Source organism: Pelodiscus sinensis, chromosome 3 (genome assembly GCF_052426305.1).
Source record: "Pelodiscus sinensis isolate ZL-2025 chromosome 3, ASM5242630v1, whole genome shotgun sequence".
NCBI classification, from domain to species: Eukaryota; Metazoa; Chordata; order Testudines; family Trionychidae; genus Pelodiscus; species Pelodiscus sinensis.
This window is the reverse complement of record NC_143054.1, coordinates 110,961,882-110,982,005: the sequence shown is the minus strand read 5'-3', so window position 1 is coordinate 110,982,005 and position 20,124 is coordinate 110,961,882. Positions and strand designations below refer to the sequence as shown.

Genomic DNA, 20,124 nt, shown 5'->3' with positions numbered 1-20,124 from the left:
TGGTAGTGTTTTCTGCATCATGCTTTCTTCCTTTTTTAACATAGATTGTAGCTTTTTTAAAGCTTAGATGTTGCATCAAATGACCTGTCCCTGGAAAATACATATTTCCTTGCATAATATGCTTCTTCCCTCCTGAACCCTGGAGCATTAAGTCAAAGAAAATGTATGTTTCTTTATTCTTGGTTATGAAAAGTGAACTTTAGCAACCTACATAACCCTCAGGATACTGATAAATAACCTTCAGATTAACAGGACTTTCACTTCACTGCCATTTCTCAGAGGCATTGCAAGCCAACTGTTGCCTGGAGCCAGAAAAATAGCCGAGTATTCAAGCAAAATGTGACATCAAGATTGTTTATAAACAAGTAAAAAATACATGTTCTCAATTGGTTTGTGCATTGCAAAGCAAGAGGGATGGAAAATAAGCACAATCTGTTCTAGTTTATGGCCTGCAGCAACTTTCACTTGAAGGCCAGCAAGCCCAGTGCACAGGCTGTGTCTCAACAGTCCCTGGCAGACCTAATGGGCAGGTGGTGGCTTGACAGTCTTTCCACTCACTCCCGAAGTCCAGGGATAGACTTTCCTGTCAGCAGGCTCACTGATCAAAGAGCAGTCCATTGCTCCCCAGACAGACATGGGGTAGAGGTAGGGGGACTGGCCTTCCAGCTCAACCCCCCAGGCCAGGGCCAAAGGGAGAGAGGCATGGAATCCCTCAGTTACCTCACCCTGACATGCCTAATTAGCCTTTCTTGGGTTGCTTCCTACCTTCCTACATGGGAAGCAAGATTAAGGAGAAAAACAACTGAAGAGAGTTGGCAGTTTTTTAAAGGGACATTATTAAGGCCCAAAAGCAAACTATTCTATTACATAGGAAAGATAGAAGGTGTGGTAAGAGATCACTTTGGCTTAACCAGAGAACTTACATGATCTAAAAATAAAAAAGGAGTCATATAAAAAGTGGAAACTAGGTCAAATTACAAACAATGAATATAAGCGTCCGGCGGTACCCTATCTTCCCCCGCCGGGGGGAGGGAGGGAGGTATTGTCGTTCAGACGCCTTCCCTGGCGGCCGCCAGGAAGATCCTCCAGCTTTGGCAAAGGCACCCTCAGTGGCGCGGGAAGACTACCTCCTCCAACAAGGCTGCGGGGGCGGGGGAAAGGGGGGCCCGGGCCCACCCTCACTCACAAACCCCAGCCCAGGGCCCTAAGGACACGGATTGGTCTGGATCCGGTCCGGCTAACTGGGCATCCTGCCGTAACTCGTCAGCCCACCAACCCTAATGGGTTCTGCCTTGGGCTGCTTCCTTTCCCTGCCCCCGGCTTCTCATCGCTGGCAGGCTCACCTTTCCTTTGGTGGACAGGTTGCCAATGCACAAAAACGGGTCAGTGGACCGGAATCGCTGGTCTCTTAATGCCCTCTCTAGCCTCCCAGCCGCTCTCAAGGGTTTCTCCCAGTGGTGCCTCCAAGCTGCCACCCGGCTACTCTCTCTTCTCCCCCCCTCAGGTAATGGCGGCGGCGCTTTTAAACACCGCGCCACTTCTGCCCTACCTGATGTCAGAAAAGGGGAGGGCAGAGCTGTCACATCTCCACGCTAGCTAATTCCCCTCCCCCTCGTGGGTTGCCACGGCACTCCGACTTCCCCGCTCTGCGCTGTCTTCCCCAACGCACTGGGCTCATGGAGCGGGGAAACGCCTCTGCGTCGTCCCAGGTCTTGCCTCCACGCTCCCAGCCCACCGCCCGCGGGTCGGCCGGTTCGGACAGCCACGGAGCGGCACAGGAACACACCGTGCACCGCCGGGGTGCTTCCACCCTGGTGCCGAGCAACGCCTGCTCAGCGGGAGTCGCTGTGCGGGGCGATGATGCCCCGTCACAAACATAGGTACACAGGGGAAAGATTAGAAAGGAGAAGGCACAAAATGAGCTCAATCTAGCTTCAGAACATAAGAACATTAGAGGCATAAAGGGTAACAAGAAGATGCTCTACAAGTATATTAGGAGCAAGAGGAAGACCAAGCAGAGGGTAGGCCCATTGCTCAGTGAAAAGGGAGAAACAATAACAGGAAAATTGGAAATGGCAGAGGTGCTTAATGACTTCTTTGTTTAGGTTTTCATCAGAAAGATGGATGGTGATGGGATGTCTAACATGGTGAATACTAATGGAAATGGGGTAGGTTTAGAAGTTAAAATTAAAAAAGAACAAGTTAAATATTACTTAAAACATTAGATGTGTGCAGATCACCAGGGCCTGATGAAATGCATCCTAAAATACTCAAAGAGCTGCTAGAGGAGGTATCTGAGCCGTTAGCTATCATCTTTGAAAAGTCATGGAAGTCAGGAGAGATTCCAGAGGACTGGAAAAGGGCAAATCTAGTGCCCATCTACATAGAGGGAAATAAGAACAACCCAGGAAACTACAGACGAGTCAGTTTAACTTCTGTGCCGGGGAAGATAATGGAGCAAGTTATTAAGGAATCCATCTGCAAACATCTGGAAGATAATGTGATAGGTAACAGCTGGTATGGAATTGTAAAGACCAGATCATGTCAAACAAATCTGATAGCTTTCTTTGATAGAATAACAAGTCTTGTGGATAAGGGAAAAGTAGTGGATGTGGTATACCAAGACTTTAGTAAGGTATTTGACAAGTTCTGGCATGACCCTCTTATGAATAAACTAGGGAAATACAACCTACATGGGGTTACTATAAGGCAGGTGCATAACTGGCTGAATAACTATTTTCAGAGAGTAGTTATTGATGATTTACAATCATGCTGTAAGGACAAAACAAAGTGGGGTTCTGCAGGGGTCTATTTTGAGATTGGTTCTGTTCAATATCTTCATCAATTATCAGAGGGGTAGCCGTGTTAGTCTGAATCTGCAAAAGCGACGAGGAGTCCTGTGGCACCTTATAGACTAACTGAAGTGTAGGAGCATAAGCTTTCGTGGGCAAAGACCCACTTCTCACGAAGTGGGTCTTTGCCCACGAAAGCTTATGCTCCTACACTTCAGTTAGTCTATAAGGTGCCACAGGACTCCTCGTCGCTTCATCAATTATGTAGATGATAGCATAGAGAGTACAAGTATTAAATATGCAGATGATATGAAACTGGGAGGGGTAGCATATTCTTTCAAGGATAGGGTCAAAATTCAAAATCGCCTGGACAAACTAGATAAATGGTCTGAGGTAAACTAGATGACATTTAATAAGGACAAATGCAAAGTACTCCGCTTAGGAATGAACAATCGGTTTCACGCATACAGAATGGGAAGTTACTGTCTAGGAAGGAGTACTGTAGAAAGGCATCTAGGGGTCATAGTGAACCACAAGCTAAATATGAGTCAACAGCATGACACTGTTGCAAAAAAAGTAAACATGATTCTGGAATGTATTAACAGCAGTGTTGTGAGCAAGACACGAGAAGTCATTCTTCCACTCTACTCTGCACTGATTAGGTCTCAACTGGAGTATTGTGTCTAGTTCTGGTCACTACATTTCAAGAAAGTTGTGGAGAAATTGGAGAAGGTCCAGAGAAGAGCAACAAAAATTATTAAAGGCCTTGAAAACATGACCTATGAGTCAAGGCTGAAGGAATTGGGCTTGTTTAGTTTGGAAAAGAGAAGACAGAGAGGGGATATGAGAGCGGTTTTCAAGTATCTAAAAAGTCGTTACAAGGAGGAGGGAGAAACATTGTTCTCCTTGGCCTCTGATGATTGGACAAAAAGCAATGGGCTTAAATTGCAGCAAGGGAGGTTTAAGTTGGACATTAGGGAAAAACTTCCTAACTGTCAGGGTGTTCAGTACTGGAATAAATTGCCTAAGGGGGCTGTAGAATCTCCATCACTGGAGATATTTAAGAGCAGGTTAGACAGACACCTGTCAGGGATGGTCTAGACAGAGCTTGGTCCTTCCGTGAGGGCAGGGGACTGGACTCGATGACCTCTTGAGGTTCCTTCCAGTTTTATGATTCTATGATTCTCTTTGCCTTGGAGCATAGTCATAGGCCCTATCTCATCCTATAGTTCAGTTGGTCAGTAAAGTGTTTCCCAGCACTCTTCCCAGTGATCTGTTATTCTTCCTCAACTGGGAAGGGGAAAGGATCAGGCCCCTAGCCTTCTGTTGGAGTCTAACCCCCCAGTCCAGACACTTCTGTGGTGGATTACTCTATCCCCAGAAGCTGCAAACTGACTTCTATCTTTCGGACACTTTCTCCTTCACTCTCCCCGATTGATTGTTTCATCCTTCATTTGAAGCATGCGTCACAGCTGCCCTCTTAATAGGGTATCCAGGTATCTGGTTTTCAACCAAACACATAGTTGAAGAAGGACCCTTCCAAGTCCTCCCCAGCCCAGGGGAAAGAAGCAAATGAGTAAGAGTGAGGGAAACTGAGTGAGAGGGATTCATTGAGTGGGATGGGGCCTTAGAGAAGTGCTGGGGCAAGGGTGTTTGGTTTTGTTTGGTCAGAAAGTGGCATCCTTAAGTCAGTACTGAGTCTTCACTACTTTGATTTCTGTTTGCGTCAATAAACCACAGCTTAGGCCCTACAAAATCAGACTTCCATAAAAGGCAAACCTGCATGCTGTGCCTTAAATAAAACTGTGGAAGAGAGAAGCACACACATATCCAGCCTCACATAATCTGTTCCGTGATGTCTTGTATCTCAAAAATGATTAACTCCGTTTATCTTTTTAATTAGGGTGGGTTTTTTTTAACATTTATACAAAAGTGACCTGAGCAGAGAATGCTACTTAGAATTTTTCAAGGAATATGCAAGAGGCCCAAGTGCTGCAGATTTCAAGATCCAGTGACTAGAAACTGAAGCTAGATGAACTCAAGCTGGAATTAAGGAGCCTATTTTAAAATAAGGGTAATTAGCCACTGGGACAGTTTGACCAGGGATATAGTGAATTTTCTATCCTGTGTAATCTTGAACTCAAGATTGGATGTCTTTCTAGAAGATAAACTTCTAGTCAACTGTAAATCATTGGGATCAAGGCAGGAATTATTGGGTGAAATTATATGGCTTATATTGTGCCCAGTAGTCCCTCCCATTCTTAAAATCTATTCAAGATCTTGTCCTTCCCTGAGAACAAATTAAAATCACGGAGTTCACAGTTGAGGCTGATTTTAATAAAATAGGCTCATCATTCTTTTCAAATAGTTTTAACTAAGCTAGTACTAGAAAAGAGTTATTGTCTAGGGCTGGCTCCACAGAGCATCAATGTATTCTACTTGATTTTTCTTCCTGGTGGATGTTCTTCACAGTGGGCCTCTTGACAAGAACAGGCAGCATAAATCAACTAACAGATAACCTTGCAGCATCAGAATGTTGGTCATTTAGTACTTGCTTAGGAGGATTCTTCTGTTTGATAAACATAGCAGAAAAATATTCAGTAGCCAAATTTGTTTTTAATGCCTAGACAATTTTCTTCTGTTTTTGTTTGCTTGCTCTCAATCCTACCTTCTGACAGTCTTCAGTGGTTTGTTTTGGCCAGAACTACATAGTCATTGGTCTGAGTGAGCTCTGCTCCTACACGAAATGTTGACACGGTGTAAAGCAAAAAGCTTCATAGTATAGACATACCCTAAGAACAAATCTTTCTTGCTTGCATTTTTTGTCAATAGGTTAGTCTCATTTCACTTCAGTTTTGAAGTGGTAATGGTGGGCTGGGCCTCTGTTCTTACTTTGTATACCTCATACCTCTGGTCTATCTAAACAACTGCATGTGTGACTTTGTCTCTGGTTCCTAGCCTGAGCCATGCACTAGGGGTGCATCTAGACTGGCAAGATTTTGTGCAAAAATGCTTTTGCTCAAAAGCACTTTTTGTGCAAAAGCATCCGTGCCAATCTAGACGCTCTTTTGCGGAAATACTTTTAACGGAAAAACTTTTCAGTTAAAAGTATTTCCGCAAAATCATGCCAGTCTAGATGCAGCCTAGATGTATAAATAAAACATTTATATATTTAAAAAGTCATTTAGTCAATGTGATAAAGTTCCAAGAACATGTAACTCCAGTGCTTGCATTTGGTTTGTACCTATTTATACCCAGGCAACGTTCGTCATACTAAGGAAGAGAGACCAGACAGGCAGTATGTGTGTGTCTATACTGCATCTGTAGCTCGAAATAAGCTACACAATTTGAGCTACGCAAATTGCATAACTTATTTCGAGTGTATTTCATAATAACTTATTTTGAAATTTGGTGCACAGAGCCAAATTTTGAAATAGAGTGCTATTCTAAAACATCCCTTAATCTTCATGGAATGAGGTTTACAGGGATGTCAGAATAGCAAGCCCGTTATTTCAAAAGCTATTTTAAAGATGTGGAACAGCTATTTTGGGATACCACAAGCATATACCACTGTCTACACACACCGGCTGTGTCTAGACTGCATCCCTTTTCTGTAAAAGGGATGCAAATTAAACATATCGCAATTGCAAATGAAGCAGGGATTTAAATCCCCCCTCTTCATTAGCATAAAAATGGCTGCCGTTTTTTTCCAGCTCGGAGCTTTGCCGGAAAAAAGTGCCAGTCTAGACGCGGATCTTTCGGAAAATAAAGCCTTTTCTGAAAGATCCCTTATCTCTCATTTTAAGAGGTAGGAGTGGGAGGTAGAATGCAGGAGTAAAGTAGGGGTGTCAGGTCTGGGTGGGAAGTAGTGTGTAGGAGTGGGAGGTCTGGGCTGGAAGGGGTGCACAATTTGAGCTAAGAGTTGGGGAGTCTGGGAGAGTTATAGGGTGCAGAAGCAGGCTTGGAGGGGGTCCTGAACCTTGGGGGGGGGGTGGATCTAGGCAAGCCAGGGGCCTGAGCCATTTATTTCCCCAACTCTGGAAAGCATAGCTCCTCACGAACCCATCTGGGGATGAGGAAATACTCTGCAGACCTTTGTCTTCCATCACAGGTGTAGGGATTTTAAAACACACGTGAATACAGCACATACTTAGCAAAAGGAAACTTCTGTAAGTACACAAACACTTCCTCCTGCCAGAATGTGAACATGTTCTGTACTAGTAGTCATAGTTAGTACGTTATTTCATACTACTTTAATCTGTTATCACAGCAGAAAGGTAATGAATTAACTGGAGAATGCTTGATTGCAATGCACTCTCCTAATATTGTCTAGACTGAAAAGGAGAAGCTTATTAATTAAATGAATTGGCTCCTAATTGCATCAAGTTCTTCCAAGTACTCTGTTTAAAATCCAAGTCTGGTGGAGTCTCATTCACACACTGTCAATATTAGCAAAAGGAAAATAAGATTAAAAGCATTAATTTGCTTGTGTTTGGTGACACCAGGTGTAGGGATTCTAAATTAATGTTCTGGATATGTACTCAAAGGGTTCAGAATAAAATGTTCCACTACTACTAAATATAAATTGTATAGACACTACTTGTGGAGTAATTGCCAGTTTTCCTTTACTTCAATATATACTTTTGTTTCTTGTGTGGAATGTTAGCAATTTCAGTTGTTTATTACAGGATATATTTGCACCAAAGCTACAGAATTCAAAAGAAAAATGATAGGAAGTCTGCCCATAATGACTTAATATGATGTCTGATAATTGACTGGAATGAAGCTCTATAATCAATAGGAAGCTTCAAAAGCAGTAATTGAAAAAATAGCTCAAAAAGCAATTCAAAAAATATTGATTAATTGGATGCTTATATTTATTATTCTTTGTGTTAGGCAGGCAAAGACTCCAAAATGGTCAGTTTATTTTTGTTGCAAATTAGCACCCAAAATTTCAGAAGCTGTTCACAAAACTGGGTCTAGAAATTTCAGGAGAGAGGGCTTTTAAAGCAAGATTTCAAGCATTGCTGATGCGGGCCTGGAATACTATAAAGAAAAGCTGATTCACATTATTTTGACACTTCAGTTTCTGATGACAGGAGGAAAGCTAGGTGGAAAAATAGAACTGAATGTTTCAGAATCCTACAATAGTGTGTGGGTCAAGTTTGACTTTTAGAAATCAACAAAGATTTTGGAATTGTTCTTTGTTGTTGTTGTTGTTGTTGTATTAGCAACATGTTCCCTGTAATGGGACGTCCACATACACACCCCTAGGCCATGAGAGCTTTAATGTGGGCAATATGCTGCACCTGGAGATGAACCTGGACTTGACAAGGTCTAATCACAGATGAAACCTGGGGTGGGCAGGAGCAGGTATGGAAGTAAGAAATCACAATGTTAAAAGCAGAAAGTTGCAGAGAGGAGCTCTGTGGGCTCTCTATAGTAGTAGCAAGGGAGGAAGAGGATATGTAGAAAGCAAATAAGCTCTGGGACCCTAGCCTTGAAAGAAGCATAAACTTAGAGAGGTTACAGGGAAGAAAAGCTTAGTAGGAAGAACTCCTGGGGAAACAAACAGCAACAAAGAGGGGAAAGGTGCAGACCTTGGCTGCTGCCTGGTTATAGTATCCCTGAATTGGAACCTCCTGCCAGCCACTAAGTGGCAGAGGATCTGGAAACTTGGAGAAGACTGTCTGAGAGAATATCTGGGGTTATTAATATATAATATTGTATGGTTGGACTCTGTTAAGTGGGAAGTTTGTGGGTAGGAGTTCTGTAGTGACCTGGCTGGTGGGCTGAATCACAAAGAGGGAATAGTTGGAGGAGTGGGGGGAGGGAGAGAGAGAGAGACAGACAGACCGACCAACCACAGCACCAGCAACTGACACAAGGGGGGCACCAGATACAGAGAGAGCTATTTTCCAGACCCAGCATCACATAGGTTCACCTGCAGTGAGTGGAACCCTCTTTGCATTTTCTTATTACTAATATTTGTACAAATCATCCATCTGGCTAAGCTCTCCAATGTCTGGACTAGGATGTTCTTTGATATAATGGGTTATAGTGTCTGCATGGAGCTGACCACTTTGCACCAACCTGAGGAGCCAGTAAGTGAATGAGTCTCCCAATTGGGGATTCCAACAGCACCAGTGAGTCCTCAACAGGTGCAGAGCTAGCTCTTAGGACAGCATTCTGCAACAACTAAAGTAGTGGTGATGCTGGAGTTGAATTTGTTATGGAAGGTTACCAGAACATGAGAACAGTATAAAGGTTATGCTGACCACCCTCAGCAGATGGACAGCTTTTGTGAGCTATAACCAGCCAGTGGAGATTGTTCTAAATTATGTCAGGACCAGTGTAAGGCTGAGAGATTCTCTTGTCTTTCCATTGCTGCAGTCACTGAATAATAAGGGAAGTAAAGAATGGGAACACATGACTTTATTTAGTTTTTAATGGAAAAGTGTGTTGTTGTTTTTTTAATTTAGCCTGGAAAATAAAAAGCACACATGAGTGTAAAAACAACAAACCATCAAGTTTGCACTGTGAAAAGTACATGTACCACACAACACAGTACATCTCCAAAGCAAGATTTCAGATAGATGGATTTCAGCTAGGAAACAGCTAAATGGAAATCTAATTAAAGAGGGAAAGTAGAACATTCATTTGGATTAGGTATCTTAAGTACAGACAGTAAAATACCTGCTTATTGTGGCCAGGCACTTATTTATTAATAAGATCATGTAAGCCATGTTTTAAAAGAATAGGAAAGAAAGGATTTTATTGAAATGCTGTTCTGACTTTATTAAGTGATGTTCTTTATGTTCTACCATCAAAAAGCAACTTAATTATTTCATGTGCTGTGCTGGCCCCCTTAAGAACACTAAAAAAATGTGCAAAAGCTATTCAGCAGAATTGAAGCCAGGGAAATGAAATTTTGAATTACCCACTTCTGCAGGAATATATATTCAAATAGGCCCTGGGTGCTATAGAACCTGCTCCAGCCAATTAAATCCAGTCTTTACAGAGTTGGGGGTTTTTTCTGTGGGAGAAGGGCACATAAAGCACTTGTGTTCACACCTCCAAGAAACAAAGAATGAATCATTAATCAAAGAGCAATGATCCAAGCCGTTCTCTCAGCTGGATTTCTTTATTTCTGCACAGCAGCAGACTAATGATCCCTTAGGTAATCCCTCTGGTAATCCCTTTAGCTGTGGATAAAAGGACACCCCGACCCCCAACTTGTCACTGGCACTACACTTTTACATGATATTTTAATATACACAAAATACATCAGCAAGTGAGTGCTGTAGTAGCTGCCTTTGATCTTTCTTTTTAAATTCAATAGGGGCTGTGAGCCAGTAAACAACCTATAATTTACTGTACTCTTACAATGGGCAGAATTGCCTATATAAGCCTGATGGTCCATCCACTAGTGTACAGTGGATTGTCCTTTAGGTTTCCCTTCTTCAGACTAGCAGAAGATAGAAAAATTGCACAGATGATGTTCACAAGATGGGTTCAAATGACATTTCATCACTCGCCAATATTACTTTGCAGCTGACTGAAGAGCAGCATAATAGACCGAGCTCTCTGTTGCCTTGGCTTTAGGATAAATGGGAAAGGGGAAAGTCCCAGGATGAAGATCAGACCACCTCATATGCAAAGTCTCAGCTTTTCCACAAAGTCTGAGTTTTCCTTTGTGTGCATGTGTGGTTGAGGTGGATGAGTGCAAATTCTCATTAAAATACACAGGCATGACTTTTTTTTTAGTGACTAAGGATATTTTTGCCTCAAATTTCAGATGTCCAATGGGAACTCTTCAAAGTTGTCAGAATGCTGATCATCCTGCCTCTGACAATCAGCGCCCTTCAAGGCATCTCAAGTTGGTACTAGCCATCTTGGAAAAGGTAGACCATAATTATTCAACAGATTAAAGCATTTCATAATATTGACCAGATATGTCACTTAGAATCATTCTGTAACAGTACTCAGTTATTTCTTGCTCACTTGCATTGTCTCCATAACTCAGTTTTGCTTTCTCACTCTCCCACCATACGTTACTATCCTCAGCAATGGGGCTTATAACATACTGTAGAAGAGCAGCACATGTTATGTCTCCATGACATAGGGTGCTGTGTACTGTTATGGCAGGAATCACCAGATGACACTGTTACATGTAGGCTGTGTCTACAATACAAGCAGGGGTGCAATGCCAACTCCTATACACACATTTGCACTAGCTCTCCTATAAGCCAGGTCTTTAAAAAAATGTGGTGTAGCCATGGTAGTATGTGCAATGATTGCATGGATTAGCTGCCCTGGATATATACCCGTGGAGTTCAGGCAGGTCTGTACTTGGGATAGCTAGCTGCCTGAGCTATCACAGTTGCATTACTCTGATAGCTCTGAGGAGAGCTAATGCAAGTATGTCTATGCGAGTTGGAAATAACATACCCTTGCTGGTAGTATAGACTCAGCCTTAAAAGGGCTTAGTGTGTGAGCAGGGTTCTGTCTTTGAAGAAATGCCATATTGTTTTGTAATGGAGTTGGGTTTTACAGGACCCACGGTTTGCATCCTTCCTTTGTCTTCCTAACTAGAGTCAGCTCTTCAGGCAGAGCTCCTCATTGGGACTGGGCCATTGATTTTTTTGGCTATGGCCCTGAAAAGAAGGGATAGTCTGCATATTTTTGTGACATCTTGCATGGATGGACTGGGCTATAGAGTGGAATAAAAAAGTGCTATCGATAATGTATCCACTCTCCATGTCCCTGATTTCTCCTCTATCAGGAAGCTGATGTGCAAGTCCCTGACTCAGCAGGGGAGCAACAATACCAACGAACCTGACATGCAACTGTCTTGGGTTCTATCCTCTTTGTCACTGTCAGCAGCCTAGCTTCATAATAAAATACTTGTCAACTCTACCAATCTATGTATGTTTCCAGGACGGGAAGGTTATCGTTGACTTATTAAACCAGCAGGGGAAGAGTATGAATAGTATAAATAGTCCACAATCAGGTTTGTCTTCTGGTTTTTTCCCCCCATGTAGAAAGAATGCAATATGGATAAAACCTTTTATACTAGGGATAAAACCTTTTATACTAGGGATAACTTTTTCAAAAGTGACTAAGACATTTGAAAACATAAAACAGGCCATAATGGGTCAGACCAAAGATCCATCTAGCCCAGGACACTGTCTGCTGACAGTGGCCAATACCAGATGCCCCAGAAGGAGGGAACACAACAGGTAATCCTGACATGATCCCTCTCCTGTAACCCATTTACAAACAAATTTAGGAACCTAGTTCTCATTGAAGGTGTGTGGGACTTAAGCTCATAAGACCTAGGACATTTTCAAAATTAGTACTTCAGGTTCTTATATCACTCACTTGCTCTGGAAAATTTTACACTATGTCTTGCATTTAGAACAGCAATGGGCAACTTAGGCTAGTGAATGGGCCATATGAGTGACCCTCCTTCATTTCAGTAAGCTGCAAAATGGTCATAACCAAGACCGTCTCCAGGATAAGCTAGTTTTGCTAATTGTGCTTGTGCACCTAGAATTTGCAGGATATGCTGATTGAACTGTGGCAGAGCTTTGACTGGATGACAAGGGAAGGTATGGCTCTCACAGTCAATGTTGTATGTAATCAGCATGCATCTCATTTACATGCCCTTGTTTTATGCACATATCACTTAGGGTGTGTCTGGACTAACTTCCCCTGCATCTAGACTGCTGCCATGTTCTTTTGAAAGTAAACTGAAAGAACACGGCAGTTTTTTTGACCGCTGAAAACCTCGTTTTATGAGGAATAATGCCTTTTTCAAAAGTGCTCTTTCGAAAAAAGGTGCTATGTAATGCAAACTGTGCTTTTTCAGAAGAGAGCATCCAGACTGCCTGCGTGCTCTCTTTTGAAAAAGCATCTTGCTTTTTTGAAAGTACTGATTGTAATCTAGATGCTCTTTTTCAAAAGAGGCTTGCAGTCTAGACGTAGCCTCTGTGAACAGAAGCAAGTGGAATCTGGCAACTCTGAGCATGAGCAACTGAAAACAAAATGTCTCAATGGCCACATAGAGAACCCCAATAGGCTGCATGCGGCCTGCAGGCCAGAGGTTGCCAATCACTGATTTAGGTAAATAACTCACATATCTTAGGGGAGGGAATTGTAGCTGAAATTTAGCCTGTTGTTTTCTCTCCAGGACACCACTCCCTCAAATATACTTTGTTTGTACAGTGAATCTTTCTAACAATTATATTTAGATAACAAACTTATTGATTTCTAAATCACATTGTATTCATTCTCTGATCTTAACAGAGAGGATCATTTTTAAAAAATATTTTTGTTCTCTCTCAAAATGATTGATCACTGAGGCTAGATCTACACTGTAACTTTCTTCAATTGCTTTTCCGGAAGAGGCTTTTCCACCGTTTGGCCCTGTCTAGATGAGGCCAAATGGTGGAAAAGCCTCCTCTTTTGGAGAAGCCCTTATTCCTCATAGAACGAGGTATACAGGGCTCCCCGAAAGAGCGCATTTGCTCTTCCACAAAAAAAAGCAGAAGAGCAAACACGTTCCCTGGACGCAGCAGAGGGGTATCCTGGAAAACCCCCACAGTGTAGATGTACCCTGAATATTGGCTGTTGATGTTTCTCTCATAATGGGGGAGAATTTTTTTCCCTTCCTCATAAGTTTATGTACTGGTGCACTTTAAATATTAGAACAGAGTGTGCATCTGTATATAAAAGAGAAAAACACAGTGGAATAATTCTTTCCATTCATTAATAGGGTTCATATTCTGCATCTCAAAAGTGAAAATCATATATTTAATTATTCCAAGTACTCTTTTTTTAAAGGTGGTTTAGGAGATCAGTGCTTTCGTAATCCAGCTTCAAGCCAGAGCCAGCTTGTCAAATTGGCAAGTAATTTGTTTTTGTATGTTCCAAAACAGAATTGAGCAAAGCTGAAAATATCTGTGGCCAGCTGAGCCATGCAGGCCCCAGAAGACTCCACATGCAGAATCCACAGAAGGTGGATTTATCCAAGGGAAAGGTCAGTGTGCTGCTGTAGTCACAAACCAAACTAAAACTTGAACTGTGAGGAGGGGAGTTGGAGAGCTGTGTGAGAAGGAAAGGAGCTTTGGAAATGCAAATCTTCACTTCCTGTACTCTGTTTGTGCCAGTTCTCTGGAAAATTAATTCCCTATGCATGACTGGCATATACATTTTGTGCCAGGCTTACAAGGCGTTCTCTGCTGCACCCAGAAATTACTGACTTCTGTCCCAGCTTTCACCTAGATAAAAAATATGGCTGATCCTTCCACACACCTCACCCTGCATTAATGGGAATGAGCAAAACAATCTCTCTGTAGGATAAGGTAACAATGTAAAACAAGGATGTCCCTCTTCTCAGGGTCTAAGCTGCCATGTTCATGGGAAGTATTGTGTGCTGGTTTGTTTGTCTTTTGAACCACATTAGATTGGCCAATCACATGAAAATCCTGCCAGCCAAATAATTCTGGAAATTGACATGAGGGCTGACTGAGTACATCTACACTGAAGGAGACGACCTGCTCGCTCTAAGTGCACAGCATAGCATGATGGGGAAGAGTGTGTAAAGGTGACACTTGCCATTTCCCCTATGCCAACAGTGAACATTGAAGATGGTACAAAACCACCTTGTACAGCAGTGTAGAGTAGGAAGCAGATGCAAGTGTAAAATCTTGATTTGAGTCTCTGCTTGGAATAGATGAGGACATAGACAGTTCCCCTGGGCCATTCAGTCATAGAACACTAGAACTGGAAGGGACCTCAAGAGATCCTCAAGTCCAGTCCCCTGCCCTCACAGCAGGACCAAGCATTATCTAGATCCCTGATAGATGTCTGTCTAACCTGCTCTTGAATATCTCCAGTGATGGAGATTCCACAACCTCCCTAGGCAAATTATTCCAGTGTTTAACCATACTGACAGTTAGGAAGTTGTTCCTAATGTCCAACCTAAACTTCCCTTGCTGAAATTTAAGCCCATTGCTTTTTGTCCTATCATCACAGGGCAAGGAGAACAATTTTTCTCCCTCCTCCTTGTGACACCCTTTTAGATACTTGAAAACTGCTATCATGTCCCCTCTCTGTCTTCTCTTTTCTGAACTAAATAAGCCCAATTCTTTCAGTCTTCCCTCTTAGCTCATGTTTTCTTAGACCTTTTAGTCATTTTTGTGGCTCTTCTCTGGACCTTCTCCAATTTTTCCACATCTTTCTTGACATGTGGTGCCCAGCACTGGACACAATACTCCAGTTGAGGCCTAATCAGTGCAGAGTAGAGTGGAAAAATGACTTCTTGTGTCTTGCTCAGAACATACCTCTTAATGCATCCCAGAATCACGTTTGCTTTTTTTGCAACAATGTCACACTGTTGACTCATATTTAGCATGTGGTCCACTATGATCCTTAAATCCCTTTCAGCAGTATTCTTTCCTATATAATCACTTCCCATTCTGTGTGTGTGAAACTGATTGTTCCCTCCTAAGTCGCGTACTTTGCATTTGTTCTTATTAAACTTCATCCTGGTTACCTCAGACCATTTATCTAGTCTGTCCACACGATTTTGAATTTTGACCCTATCTTCCAAACCATTTGCAAACCCTCCCTGCTTGGTATCATCTGCAAACTTAATAATCATACTCTTTTGTGCCATCATCTACATCATTGACTAAGATATTGAACAGAACTGGTCCCAAACCATCTAGGTTATATTTGCCTAGTTTATTTACCACATTTACTACTTCCCCCTTATCAACAAGACTTGTTATCCTATCAAAAAATGCTATCAGATTAATTTGACATGGTTTCTTCTTTACAAATCCATGCTAGTTGTTAACTATCACCTTATTATTTTCCAGGTGTTTGCAGATGAATTCTTAATTACTTGCTCCATTATAATTCCTAACACAAAAGTTAATCTGTGATTTCCTGGGTTGTTCTTATTTCCCTTTTTATAGATGGCCACTAGATTTGCCCTTTTCTAGTCTTCTAATCGCTCCTGACTTCCATGAATTTTCAAAGATGATAGCTAAAGACTCAGATACCTCCTTTATCAGCTCCTTGAGTATTTTATTAGAGGGGTAGTCATGTTAGTCTGAATCTGCAAAAACAATGAGAAGTCCTGTGGCACCTTTTAGACTAACAGATTTATTGGAGCATGAGCTTTCGTGGGCAAAGACCCACTTCATCAGATGCATTTAGTGGAAATTCCAGAGGGCAGGTATAAATATACAGGCATAAGAAAAGAGTTCCAATCAAGAGAAAGGGTAGCAATAATGAGGTCAATTCAGTCACAGAGAAGAAGGCCCTCTTCTTGCAGCTGATGTGGAGGTGTGAACACCAAGGAAGGAGAAACTGCTTTTGTAGTTGGCTAGCCATTCAGTCTTTGTTTAATCCTAAACTGAATTTGCAGATGAATTGTAGCTCTGCAGTTTCTCTTTGAAGTCTGTTTTTAAAGTTTTTTTGTTGCAGGATAGCTACTTTTAAATCTGCTACTGAGTGTCCAGGGAGATTGAAATGTTTTCCTACAGGTTTTTGTATAGTACCATTCCTGATATCTGATTTGTGTCCATTTATTCTTTTACACAGGGACTGTCCAGTTTGGCCGATGTATATGGCAGAGGTACATTGGAACTCTTTTCCTATGCCTGTATCTACTTCTGGAATTTCCACTATATGCATCTGACAAAGTTGGTATTTGCCCACAAAAACTCATGCTCCAATAAATCTGTTAGTCTATAAGGTGCCACAGGACTTCTCATTCTTTTTGAGTATTTTAGGATGCATTTCATCAGGCCCTGGTGACCTGCAGACATTTAACTTTTTAAAGTAATTTTTAACTTATTCTTTTTCTTAAATTTTATCTTCTAAACCCCATTTCTACTAGCATTCACTGTGTTAGGCATCCTGTCACCATCTATCTTCTTGACGAAAACCGAAACAAAGAAGTCATTAAGCACCTCTGCCATTTCCAAGGTTCCTGTTATTGTTTCTCCCTCTTCATTGACTAATGGGCCTATCCTCTCCTTGGTTGTCTTCTTGCTTCTAATATATTTGTAGAAAATCTTCTTGTTACTCTGCATGCCTTTAGCTAGATTGAACTCATTTTGTGCCTTTGCCTTTCTAATCTTGCCCCTGCATACTTGTGTTGTTTGCTTATATTCATTCTTTGTAATTTGACCTAGTTTCCACTTTTTATACAACTCCCTTTTTTATTTTTAGACCATGTAAGATCACCTAGTTCAGCCAAAGTGGTCTTTTACCATACTTTCTATGTTTCCTATGCAATGGAACAGTTTGCTTTTGAGCCCTTAATAATGTCCCTTTGAAAAATTGCCAACTCTCTTCAGTTGTTTTTCCTCTTAGTTTTGCTTCCCATGGGATCTTACCTACTAGTTCTCTGAGTTTACTAAAATCTGCTTCTTGAAATCCATTGTCTCTGTTTTACTGTTCTCCCTTCTACCATTCATTAGAATCATCAACTCTGTTTTCATGATCTCTTTCACTCAATGCCTTCTATTTTCAAATTCTCAGCCAGTTCCTCCCTATTTGTTAAAATCAAATCAAGAACAGCTGATCATTTATTCCTATCCTTGGTTTTCTGTCTTTTAATCAGTTACTGATCCATGAGAGGACTTTCCTTCTATCTCTGCTTACTTTGCTTAAAAGCCTTTGATGTGGGATCTTGTCAAAGACTTTCTGAAAGTCCAGGTATGCTACATCAACTGGTTCACCCTTTCCCACATCTTGCTGAGATGCTTAAAGGACTCTCATATATGTAATCATGATATTTTGTGGGTAAAGCCCACTACCTCAGATGAACTAAAATGGACAAAAAAAGGGGGGACCCTCACAATTTATAATGAAAAAGGGGGTACCTGTCAATTGTAGTGGTGGTGCTAATGAGGCTATATGTCCATGGGACACTTCCAGCACATTCAATTAGTCTCACCAGCACCTGCACTACAAATGGTACTTTTTCCCCTTTCTTCCTTCTTTTTCTGTTATCAATTATGAGGATCCCCTCTTTTTTTCTCCACTCAAGCTCATCTGAGGTAGTGGGTTTTGCCTATATATAGTATAGTCTCTAATGTGCCACAGGACTACTTGTTGCTAATACATTATGTTTATCAGTGTTTCATAGAATCATAGAATCATAGAATAATAGGACTGGAAGGGACCTCAAGAGGTCATCGAGTCCAGCCCCCCGCCCTCAAGGCAGGACCAAGCTCCACCTACACCATCCCTGACAGATGTCTATCTAACCTGTTCTTAAATATCTCCAGAGAGGGAGATTCCACCACCTCCCTTGGCAATTTATTCCAATATTTGACCACCCTGACAGTTAGGAATTTTTTCCTAATGTCCAAACTAAACCTCCCCTGCTGCACTTTAAGCCCATTACTCCTTGTCCTGTCCTCAGAAACCAAGAGGAACAAATTTTCTCCTTCCTCCTTGTGACACCCTTTTAGATATTTGAAAACCGCTATCATGTCCCCCCTTAATCTTCTTTTTTCCAAACTAAACAAGCCCAGTTCATGAAGCCTGGTTTCATAGGTCATGTTCTCTAGACCTTTAATCATTCTTGTCGCTCTTCTCTGTAAAGAGGAGAGCCACAGCCGAGCGCGCGGGCCGGCCCCAAGCAGGAGAGGACCAGGGCTTGTCCGGGAGTTGAACCCGGGACCACTCGCACCCTAAGCGAGAATCATACCCCTAGACCAACAAGCCAGACCTAATATAATTCTCAGAGGGGTAGCCATGTTAGTCAGTACCTGCAAAAACAATGAGGAGTCCTATGGCACCTTAGAGACTAACAAAATTCATGGGTAACTTATTCAAAAACAATTTCATCTCTCTTGGTATTCACAATTCCCCATCTATTCCTGGGAGTGAGCCACATCCACCCTGACTCAATTGGCCTTGTTAAAGTAGGCCTACACTTGATAAGTTACTCCCATTTTTTGCTATGCTGGTACATACATGTACACATATATATCTCTACCTCTGTGATTTCCACTCCGTGCATCTAACAAAGTGGTTTTTACTCACAAAAGCTTATGCTCAAATAAATCTATTAATCTTGAAGCTGCCATAGGACTCCTCATTGTTTTTGCTGATACAGGCTATGTCTAGACTGCAGTTTTATCATAAAAAAGATATACAAATTTCTTTTTCCGCTTTTTTTTTCAGAAGAGGCTTTTCCAAAATGTGGCCTGTCTACACAGGGTCAAATTTCAGAAAAAAAATCCTCTTTCAGAATATCCCTTATTCCTTTCACTGTTCCAAAAAAGCGGTCGTGTTCCCTGGACATGGCAGAGGTATCCCGGAAAAAACTCTGTAGTCTATTGCCACAGGTTAACATGGCTACCCCTCTGAGACAATGTTTACTGTGTGTCTAGTTGCAAAACTGAAATTATATGTGTAATTTTTGTACATGTATGCACTAGCTTATGCCAAAAAGAATTTGAACATCCAAGAAAGATAACTAGAGAATCAGTTACTTGATTTATGGATGTTGATAGCCATTTGGGTGCATAAATTGACGTGTTTAGAACAAGCAGCAGCCTGCATGTTGTATGAGCCTTTTTCTATGTAATTTCAGGTCAGTCTCCACTCAAAAGTTATGGTCACCTGGTATGTTGCTCAGAAGTGTGAAAGATCAACACCCCTAAGCAATGTAATGAAGTCAATCTAACCTAACCAATCTAACCAGTGTGGAGAGCACTAGGTTGTCAGTTTCTTTTGTGAACCTAGCTACATCTTCACAGGAAGGTGAATTAACTATACCAATGGGAGAACCCCTCCCATGACTATAAGCAGAGCCTGTACTGAAGAGCTACAGCAGCACCTATGGAGCATGTCAAGTATTGGTAAGCTCTTAGGTTTAGCATGCACAAGCACATTAAGTTGGTAGCACACACCTTTAAATAAAATTCCAAATGGAAATATGCATATTACTAAGCATCCTCTGTAAGCTTTCTTCACCCTTGCCAAACTGGAAAATATTTAAAATTATGAATAGATTTTCTTAGTTTATGCTTGGTGTTCCACATAACTTTGTACTGTGTAACTATGCTAAATAACTACAGTATACTTTTCATACTATACTAGAATTATCAAGCCCTATAAACAACCTCTGAAAAGCCCTTCTTGAGCAAATGATTACGTAGCTTTATATTAAAATACACAGTGGGCATGATTCACAGTTACATTCTTCCAGTTTCACATCAGAGTTACACTGACATTACACAGGAATAACAAACTCAGGAATCAGGCCCATTGTATCTTTTAATATAGTCAG

General features: G+C 41.5%; 1 long non-coding RNA gene and 1 other non-coding gene across 2 annotated transcripts; one reads left to right on the top strand and one right to left on the bottom strand.

Moving 5' to 3' along the window:
• The first annotated feature begins 8,203 nt into the window (after window positions 1–8,203).
• On the top strand, window positions 8,204–20,004 carry LOC142827920 (uncharacterized). Its single transcript, XR_012902728.2, has 4 exons — window positions 8,204–8,741; window positions 10,591–10,696; window positions 13,736–13,836; window positions 19,426–20,004. It is a non-coding gene; the product is annotated as an uncharacterized LOC142827920 (long non-coding RNA).
• TRNAP-AGG (transfer RNA proline (anticodon AGG)) lies at window positions 18,480–18,551 on the bottom strand. The gene has a single exon. It is a non-coding gene; the product is annotated as a tRNA-Pro (tRNA).
• Window positions 20,005–20,124: the final 120 nt, after the last annotated feature.